Source organism: Sceloporus undulatus, chromosome 1 (assembly GCF_019175285.1).
Source record: "Sceloporus undulatus isolate JIND9_A2432 ecotype Alabama chromosome 1, SceUnd_v1.1, whole genome shotgun sequence".
NCBI classification, from domain to species: Eukaryota; Metazoa; Chordata; class Lepidosauria; order Squamata; family Phrynosomatidae; genus Sceloporus; species Sceloporus undulatus.
Window position 1 is genome coordinate 258,822,107 of NC_056522.1, and position 10,243 is coordinate 258,832,349.

The window sequence follows — 10,243 nt, forward strand, 5'->3', positions numbered from 1 at the left end:
CCAGAGGTTATTGGAATGCACTGCCTAGAGCAGCACTAGTCCATGATTTTTGACTTTTCAAAAAAAAAAAAGTGTGAAATGCTCAAGTTCAACATAAGATGTATAGCTGAAGCTAACATGTCTTTGTGTATTATTGCCATGGCCAACTCTGAATCCCATCTTGCATTCCATGGGTCAAAAATAAAGTGTACTTTCTGAAAAAAACATATTGCCACTGGAAATGTATCCCTGCTGGTCAAAGGTGATGGCTATGTTAGCAACGCATTAGGACAGTCTTCCCCATCCTGGCACCCTAGTCTTGATATTTTGGGCTCTAATTTTCTGCATTCCTGACTGTTGAACATGGTGGTTAGGGATGATGGGATTTGAAATCCAAAATATCTGAAATCTATGAGATTGTGGGAGGCTACATTATGGTAAGGCTTGCAGCCTGCTTCCAACTTTGTGAAACAGAACATACTCAAGAAAAATATGAATTGCTTTGGAAAGTGATTTTTGAAATTTTGGTTTAAGCAATGTTTTCCATTTACCTAGCTTTTCATTCAAAGGATGGATGGACAAAGGAAACATATAGGTTATCCCCCCCCCCCCCCAGCTAGTAGAGAATGAAGGTAGAAGGATAGTTATATTCAGCAATAGTAAGGTTTATTCTCTAGCACAAAGAGAAAGATACTTTGTGGGTATATTTAGAAAACTGGCTTTTCAAAGGCAACTCCTCAGCAGTTATTTATGGACGTAAGGCTTAGAAGACACTCCAAGAAGCTCATTCTTAACTATATTATCACTTGCCAGAAAGAATAGGACACACACAAAAACACACCGATTTTACCAGATTCAATACTATTCAGTACCACCAGTGACTAAACTATATGATGCCATTATCCACACAGAGAATAATCAGTTTGAACACCTCTTTCCATTCTCGAATGTAGAACTTTTCTGATAATGATACCACTTTTACCATCAAGTTACTTTTGAATCACTCTTCATTATGCAGTCTATATGGATTTGGGATCTGGGATATGCAAGCCAGATTCTATACAATTCAAGCTGTGCTTTTGGACTTTTGCCAGAACACTTTGTTTCAGTTATCCAGTTGAAAAAAGAATGGGTGGAAGAGTATATTTTCCATTCACACTTAATCTAGAGATTTAGGAGACCTGATGGCGCAGTGGTTAAATGCCGGTACTGCAGCCACTCACTCAGTCAAGGTTGTGAGTTTGATACCCTCCGGGCAGGATTTTGGGAAAGGGGGGTCCAGACTAAGTGCCATCATTATAACGGGGCTTGGGCGCAGCGGTGCGGCAACATGCACCATTCATTGTATTTAACGGAAGGGGGGGTTCGGATCCCATGCCCCCCCCCCCCTTGGCCACATCCCTGATCCGGGGGCTCAGGGTCGACTCAGTCTGGCATCCTTCTGAGGTTGCTAAAATAAGTACCCAGCTTGTTGGGGGCAGTTAGCTTACGCGTTGTAAACTGCTTAGGAAGTGCTTAAGTGCACTGATAAGTAGTATAGAAATGTACTTGCTATTTCTAGAGCTCTAGCAAACAACTGAGATGATTATTGTACACTGGTGCATTTATTTTTGGTGAAATGCTCACAACCAGGATTTGGTGTGGCCTTAGCTGATGTGCTTGCAGAAGAGAATGGTAACACTGGCTGATTTGAACCAATCACATCTGCATAAAACCTGGGTTTGATTAGTTCTTTTTTGTTTTATCAGACATTATACATTCAGATTTTACTGAACTTGTTGTCTGGCACAATATGTAATAACATTTGATTCAAGGCATGATAACGCTTCTCTTTGTTCTCTGCTACTCCACTGAATATATCAGTTCTCTGGAAGCAAAACAGTTGCAGATTGTAAACTAATGTCTTGATGTTGACCTGCCATGGAGATGCTAGCTCACTACCATGCCCCCATGCCTTCTAGGAAGCAACGAAAGGAAGAGATGGAAAATATAAAAATAATACGTTCTGAGGAAGAGGTGATTCTCCAACTGTGTGGCTGAATATTAACAGCATGTTTATGTTTTGTTTGGCCACTCAGGCTTTACTAAGTGTGGAGTTACCATCTGAAGTCAGACCTAAGGCTGTCAATGGACAGAAATGAGAAGAAAAAATAGAACAAGAGCAGATACCCACAGGCCTACCTATATACATTATGCCTGGGTGTTTACATTTTCCAGTCACATGCATTTTCCTAGAGAGATATGGAGCTACCACCTATTCTTCCTTATAACACAGTGTGGATAGCATTGCCACTGCCTTGTGTAAATCCCTGCTGCTGATGAGCAACAAATAATGTGTGGAGAATGTGAGCTAATATAGTCAGCATGAGGACATCATTTCCTTTATTGTGTCTCACTAGACATTGAGGAAAGGGGTAGACACAACAGTGTCACATTCATAAGGGCTAAGTAAACAATTTCCTTATCCAAATACAAGCAACCTGACCATTTTTATTCAGTGATCTTTGTACAAGTGGAGATCTGAACAGGAATACCTTTGGTGAGAGAATGTATTGTGAAAATATTTTTAAAAGTTCATATGGTTTTGCAGTGTGTGAGTGAGTGAAAAATAACCTTTTTAGTTTTCAACACAACTGTTTCACACGAAGGTTTCCTAGGCATATTTCAGATGTAAATGAAATGTGTTTGGACATTGGTCACAGTGAAATGAAATTGCACTGAGACATCACCTTTATAGTGTTAACTTAGTTAATCTATTTCTCTCTCTCTCTCGCACACACACACACACACACACACACACACTTACAGGCAGCAACTTACTGTTCTACAGATGACAGCTGAAATGAATGCAGGATAAATTTTTAAGAATTGCAATATCAGTTCCTGAATACAACATGCTTGTCCCCTCAATAAAGTTTCTCAGAATTCATATTAAAAACAGTGTTAATGTAAATTACCAAGGGGTTTTTTGGGCAAACAATTCCTGGGGCAAATGCTTTTACTATGTCACAGCAATTGTATTCCAGGTTGACTCTCCCTTATTCGAAATGGATTGGGGGGGGGGGGGATTTTGGTATATTTGCATATACATAATGAGATATCTTTGAGATGGAACCCAAGTCTAAAAATGACATTCATTTATGTTTCATATACTTATACACTTAGCCTGAAGGTAATTTTACACATTATATTTTTAATAATTTTGTACTCAAAACAGTCTGAGCACACCAAACCATCAGAAAACAAAGGTGATGCTGTCTCAGCAGCCCATATGGACAATTGGGGATTTTGGAATATTTCTTTTTTTTTCTTTTTTTTTTTGAATTCTGGATAAGGGATACACAACCCATATGTAGATTATTATCCTCCCAAACTCTTAAATGGAAGGGTTGGCTAAAAACTGTTGTTGTTGTTCCAAGGAAGCAGAATTTGCCTTGTCACAGAACCTCTTCCAGAATCAGAGCTTTTTAAAAAAAAAATTGAATATATTTTGTGAAATGTCTCACTATCTGTGGAAATTGTGATGCTGTTTGTTGTCATAAGCTTAGACATTTCCTTATCTTTTAAAGCGACTTGAGTGTGTAATGTTATCTCTGAAAGACAAGAGCATGGATCACTGAGTTGCTGAGGATCACTAACTTGTTGCCTTTGTCTCCTGTTCCAATCTGCTACTGTTGTACTCCCTTGTACTCCCTTTTTTTCACACCACTACTGAACTCATTTCTTTCCAACCTACTCTTGAATTGTGCTGTGTTCTGTCCTAATATATATTTAGAGTATTAGTACTTCTTTTGTAAAAATGCATGGGTTTTCATTTGAAAAAAAACCTGTGTTCCTTGTGTGGGAGGGTGGAAATTTTAATAGACCTAATGATTTGAAAGTTGGTGTGACTAAATGATACATGTTACTAGTACAGTGTTTGTGGAGGTGGTGTGATCAGCTGCATGTCCTGTTATGAAAGGACTGCATTAAGATGGAGGACATGCTGGTCTCACATGTTGTTTTGATGGATTAGTGTCCCTAACTTAATTTATTAATAATATACAGTGGACCCTTGGTATCCAGTGGGATTTGCTTCCAAGACCCCACCCCCTGTGGATACCAAGCTCTATGGGTGCTCAAGTCCCACTATTACAGTGGCACAGTAAAATGGAATCCCTTATACAGTATAAAATGGAAAAGTCAAGGTTTGCTTTTTGGAATACACACACAGACGAATATTTTAAAACTCTGAATGGTTGAATTTGTGGATAAAGAATCTGTGGACAGCTAACTGTAGTTCTTCCATAATCATGTAGTCAGAGTATACTGAACTTTCTGAAGTGGAGAAATTTCATCCCCCCCCCATATGTTTTTTGGATTACAACTCCCATAATCATCATTGGCTAGGGTAACTAGCACTGGTGGGAGTTGAAATCAAAACCATCTGGAAGGCTACAGCTCCCCATCTGAGAATTAGAGTATTATTCCCAACACTAAAACTGTAGACTGGAACAAGGCAGCTGCCTAATTACTTTAGTGGAACAGGGCTCATGCTTCTGTTTGACTATACTCCTATAAATCCTTCTGGGTTCTCCCACCCTGTTTGTTTATAGCTTGAAGAAAAGCAGCTGGTTTGGGTAGCTTACAGCTAAACAGAAATATGTTCGTTTTCAGGCACTTGTACCTGTGCCTTGCTTCTGTAGATAGTATTTGTTCATATTGTTGTCCTGATAGAAAAGAACATGGATTTTACAGTGAGCCTGACTTGCAAAGTCCAATATCCCCCTCCCCCCCAGGATACCCCAGCACTGGTAGCTGAGCCTCAAACAATTTGGAAGCAAGATCGTACAACCATTAGCACCCCCTATTCTTCACCCAGCTTTGCAGCTAGGACACACAGGAGAATAGCCACATTAGAGATGTGTGGCCATCCCATCTTAAGAGTGCATTCTCTGCTCCTGTCTAGGGTTTAGGTTCTCTCTTGATGGTGTCGAAGTGTCATTTGTCTTCCTTTAGAGAGGTTTTCATTTGAGGTATTACTGGCTGAATTCATCTATTGGCTGATGATAATTTTAAGGTGAAAGGAAGAAATGAGCAGTGAAGTATTTATGATTTGGTTAGATTTGTTGCATTTTTATTAGTTAACATAACTGATGCCATGTTAGTTGAAAAATGGAAGTGAGCTAGTCTCATCAGTATTCCAGCAATTCATTCCTTTTGTCTTTTATACCATAGTTTAATCAGAGGGTCTTTTATTATCTCTAATTCATGTGGCCCCAAAGTGTGGTCCCAATGCATGTGGCTCCAAAGTGTTGTCCTTGAAGTCCCCAGAGTCCTTTAAAATTAGAGTGATTTTTTTTTAGCTTCAAACTATCTGAAGTGGCTAAAAAATCCCCTGTAAGACACAGTGGCATGGGGCTTAACCCTTTCCCTACTAGCTGATTTCCATGTGTAAACAGATATATACACAGAAATTGCAGGATTTGACTAGAGTTGTATTTGAAAGGATAATTATCCATCTTGAATTCTTCAAGTGGTAGTGGGTAAGGAGTCCCTATACCAGGAGAAAGGCAGGATATAAATAAGATTTTAGATAAATGACTGGCAAGAAAGGAGGTATACCTCTTCCCTCCCTCCCTCCCTTCACTGCTCAGAATTATGGTTTCCCACGTTTGTCTTTCATTTTTAAGGGGAAAAATGCCTCCTCTTCCATGTGCTGAACTTGTAATGTAGAATTTGCTGTCCAGTGAATTCAGAACAAATGATTCAGCTTTGGCTACAGCTAGAAGCTTGATGGACTGAAAGGAGGGCTAACAGCAAATTGATTCATTGGTTGTTGCAAGGACAGCACCTACCTTCCTCATAATTGGGCCTAAGGACTGGTGTGTACTAGGTTCAGTCCAATACTGTTTCAGATTGGAACTTTCCTGAGGAAGCATTTTGGTCCCCTAGTTTGGACTGCTTGCTATTTTTCTAAAGTGGAATTTTGGTTTGCATTCCAAACAGATGGATGTCAGAAAAGTTCTGTTGAGAGCTATGGTGAGTTGAGGGCATGAATAGTTAGTTTTCCTCTGGGTGAAGGCATTCCCATGCCTCCTAGAAGACAGAGAGTGGGGTGCCCCCTTCTGTTTCTAGGCACATGTTTAGCAGCTATTATCCTGAATGAACATTAAACAGAAGTTATTTGAGTTGTTACTGTTTGCTTTGACTTCTTTTGCCCCTTGCAGGTTTTTTGTCTATTAAATTTTACTGATGAGTGACTATTCTGTGGTCCATAGCCCCTCGTGCTGGGCCTGAAGAAAGAGGAAGAGGCATGATGCTGAAAAAGAAAGGGTGTATTCTGCTTTCTGGGTAATAGAATAGGAAGAATTGGGTTTTCAGATAATGTAGATTGTCAGAGTTCTGTAAGAAGGAAGGAACAGCAAAATGAATCACCAAAAATGTGAAGAAAAGGGGTGAGAGGGGGAGAGAAATTCCTCTCATACTTTCTGGCTAAGGTAGCTTGTTCTGTGTCTACCATCTGGTTTTTGTTCAGGGCACATCTCTGGCAGTTCAGGGTCCCCCTGTTGCTATGAGGAAGATCTAAATGGCTCTTTACAGAGCTTGCTAGGATCACTCAACCTGAGTGTTGACAGCACACAGAATTTATCCAGTTTCTGCTCGCATGCCTTAAGGATGATCATCAACATACACAAGGGTGGCCGATGCACTTTTTGAGACCATTATTTCCCCATTATTCTGTCAATACCAATCTGATAAAGTCTTTACATCAGTCCTTCCCTTTTGATTTTTGTATGGCTTAAGCCAGTAAAGATACTGACACACACTATGTGTTTATTCACTCCTAATTTTAATGTGGAGGTACAACAGATCCAGAGAAACCTACTGCAAACAAAAGTCTGTGTGAACTGGAAAACATTAGTGGCAGTTACAAGCATGCAGTTATGGGTGAGATTTTATACTAAAGGATGCAGGCCTTCAGAGTTTTCTCTGACTGACTTTCAGTCATTTCAGGTGCCATCTTCCTATACTAGGGTCAGTTAAGAAGTGACCTAGAATGGAAACAATGAACATTTTATTTTCAGATATGAAAAAACAGTTCTTAAGTGTAGATTTCTCAGACAGATGCACAGAATATAATTCCACCAGGACCATGGTATTTGTCAGCATTTAACTTTGCTATCATGACTTGATACTACTTGCACTACAACCCTTCAGGCTGCTGTTTATATGCATATGTCAGTCTATGAGGAAACCTCTTTCAGAGAGGCCTTCCCCACAGAGCAGGCCAGGCATCTCAGGAGCCAGGGGTTGGGGAAGGGGGAACATTAGGGAAAGCCACATATTTTCATTGTTTCCATGACAACTAGCCCATTAAGGAGACAGAGATTAAACCTCCCCAGCTGCTACATAGGTTCCCTCTCCCCTTGGTATTTGGAGCTGCTGCTGCTTTGCATCCTAAGTACATACACTTGGGATGTGCTAATATCAGAAAGGTGATGGGAGGGGGAAATAGTTGTAAGTCGTAAGAAGTAAACTTGTTTTAAAACCAGAAGTATGGCAGTCTCGTATGAATGTAGCTTTGTATGTGCCACTATGACATGCTGAATTTTAGGAGAAAGTAGCTTAAGTGATGCATTTCAAAACTATGTCCATCTGAGGTGGGAGGCCAGACAGTCCCAGGACTGACCTAGAAGAAAAACCTGATCACTTAATTCAATGGCAGTATAATTAGTGGGAGGGTAGTATATGACTCATTGTGACATTCTGTGTCACTATGACATCTTCAGGAAAAAACATTTCTTTCAAATCACTGCTAATGGTTTCATAGCATTCTTGATGATATACATTTGTTTTCTTGCTTTCTCTAAACGATAAAATGGCAAATTGGGCTTGGCTCTCACCTTTGTTCATGCTTTCATTTTTACTTCATCCCAGGGTTGCCAACTGAAAAGCATGATACAGTTCCTGTAGCTTTAGTGGTTGTGCAAAAGAGAAAATATCAGCAAGAGAAGCTACTGTAACATGTGTCAACGGCTGAAATTTCCTCTTCTGTATAATTATTAAAGGCACAGGAACCCTGTCCTGTTATCACTTGGCTACCCTGGATCAATCCCAGATGTAAAATCTGAAATCCCCTTCCCCCCTCACACTCAGTGTATTAGAATGCAAAGACATAGCCGTGTTAGTCTGGAAGATCTGTCTCTGGACCCTCCATTCCACCCCATACATCTGAGGAAATAAATCCAGGTCTCTGAAGCTACCAAGTTCTTTCTTTCAGTTAGTCTCAAAAGTGTCACAAGATTAGAGTTGCCATACTGCCGGACCTCCAAACCGGGAAAAATGTAGGACAAAATTTTCAAATGTAGGACACAAAAATGCATCCTACATTTTAAAATTTTGTCCTACATTTCCCCTCACGATCGTGGCAGGGAGCGGAGGCCAAGTGGCGAGGGGAAGCCTCCACTTAAGGAGGCTTTCCCTCCCTGCCTGGGCCCCAGGCCTCGCAGCGATCAGAGGCCAGGATCGGGGCCTCGCCTCGTTCCTGGCCCCCGCAGGGACCAGGAAGGAGGCGAGGAGACCGCCGGCCATCACCAGGGCTTCGCCTCATTCCTGGCCCCCGCAGGGACCAGGAAGGAGGTGAGGAGACCGCCGGCCATTGCTGGGGCTTCACTTCGTTCCTGGCCCCCGCAGGGACCAGGAATGAGGCAAGGAGGCTGCAGGGAGGCGGGGAGGTTGGCGTGGCTGCGCCCAAGAGGCGCCACCTCCCTCCGCGCGGCCAGAGAGTTGCCTAGCAACCCCGCTGCAACCGAGCTTTTCCCAGTTTTTGACGGCACCCGTGCCGGGACCGGGCAAGTGCCGCCAAAACCGGGAAAAACCCGGTTGCAGCTGGGTTATGGCAACCCTATACAAGATCCCTTTGCATCCAGTGAAGTGAAAGAGTGTTAGATGAACCATGAAGATCCAGGTTTACATCTCTATTCAGTCATGTGAATCACTGGCTGCTGTTGGCTGCATGGAGTTAATCAAACCTTCACCTAATGGGCTGAAATACTGATGAGGTTGGTACATATTGTTCATCCCTTCACCCAAGTTGGGAAACAATCAGGAAGCTATCTTTAACTGTGGCTTCTCCTTGTGACCAAACTGGGGAAACAATGGCTTCCAAATAAGCCAAGGATATAAAACCAATTGAATCCTATATTGAATAGTGGCTCTCCTGGTTTGTTCCCTCACTCACCTGAAGAAATAAATTTGTTCATAACTTATCTTACTGGATCATCTAAACACAAACCATTTTTTCAACACTTGTAAGAACAACATGGTAGGGAATTGCAATGTATGCTGCTCAGAGTTTGTTTGAAATGTCAAAATACTGTTGAATGTGTAAAAAATAGGTTACATGTTTAGTGTGTAACATACTCACCTACACTTATGTGGGTGATACTCTGCCCTCCCACCCTCCCCCCGCACTGGTGATTATCTCATCAACATTGGGATTTAAACAATCCCAGAATGGGATTGAATGGGATGATGTGTAATTCACAGAGTGTTCACCAGTGATACCTTATGTCCAGCTGACAAATTGTGTTAGGAGAAAAAGAAATACATGACTAGCTTTCTAATGTACATAGTTTCCAGAAGAATGTTGTATTCTTTGAAGGCAGAAGTAGCTTGTGCTATTTGTGATTCTGGGAGCAAGTGTCCATAAGTAAATAACAGTGATGACATATATGTTATATTGTACTGATGTTATATTATATTGAAATATATGTTATATGACATATATGTTATATTCAGTATGTTATATTGAAGACCATCCTGTTCAGAGAAGTGTTCCCAGGCATTGCATAATTGTCACTTGCTATTTGATGTTCTTTTGTTGTCTGTTTTTTGAATCATTTCCTGTATTGCTATGTATTTATATGTATTATCCTACTAGAGAAGCAGGCTAGCTCCATCAGGCCTCCCTGGTAGAAGATTAACCATCCACTAAGAAGCCAAGCCCTCCCTCCAGTCCATCTCCCTTGGTCCAGACCTCGGAGGTAGAATAGAACTGCTGGCCCTCATCCCCTTCCCCAGCACCACTCCCTTCTCCTTTTTTATCATGTCTTTTTAGATTGTAAGCCTGAGGGCAGGGAACTGTCTAATTATAAAGATTGTATGTACAGCACTGTGTAAATTTACAGCGCTTTATAAATAAAGGTTAATAATAATAATAATAATAATAATAATAATAATAATAATAATAATAATAATAATAATAATAATAATACTCTTC

General features: G+C 40.9%; 1 protein-coding gene across 4 annotated transcripts in view; it reads left to right on the forward strand.

Moving 5' to 3' along the window:
- MYRF (myelin regulatory factor) overlaps window positions 1-10,243 on the forward strand; it is a 123,389-nt gene that overhangs the window by 73,883 nt on the left and 39,263 nt on the right. The gene's annotated exons all lie outside the window — the stretch shown is intronic.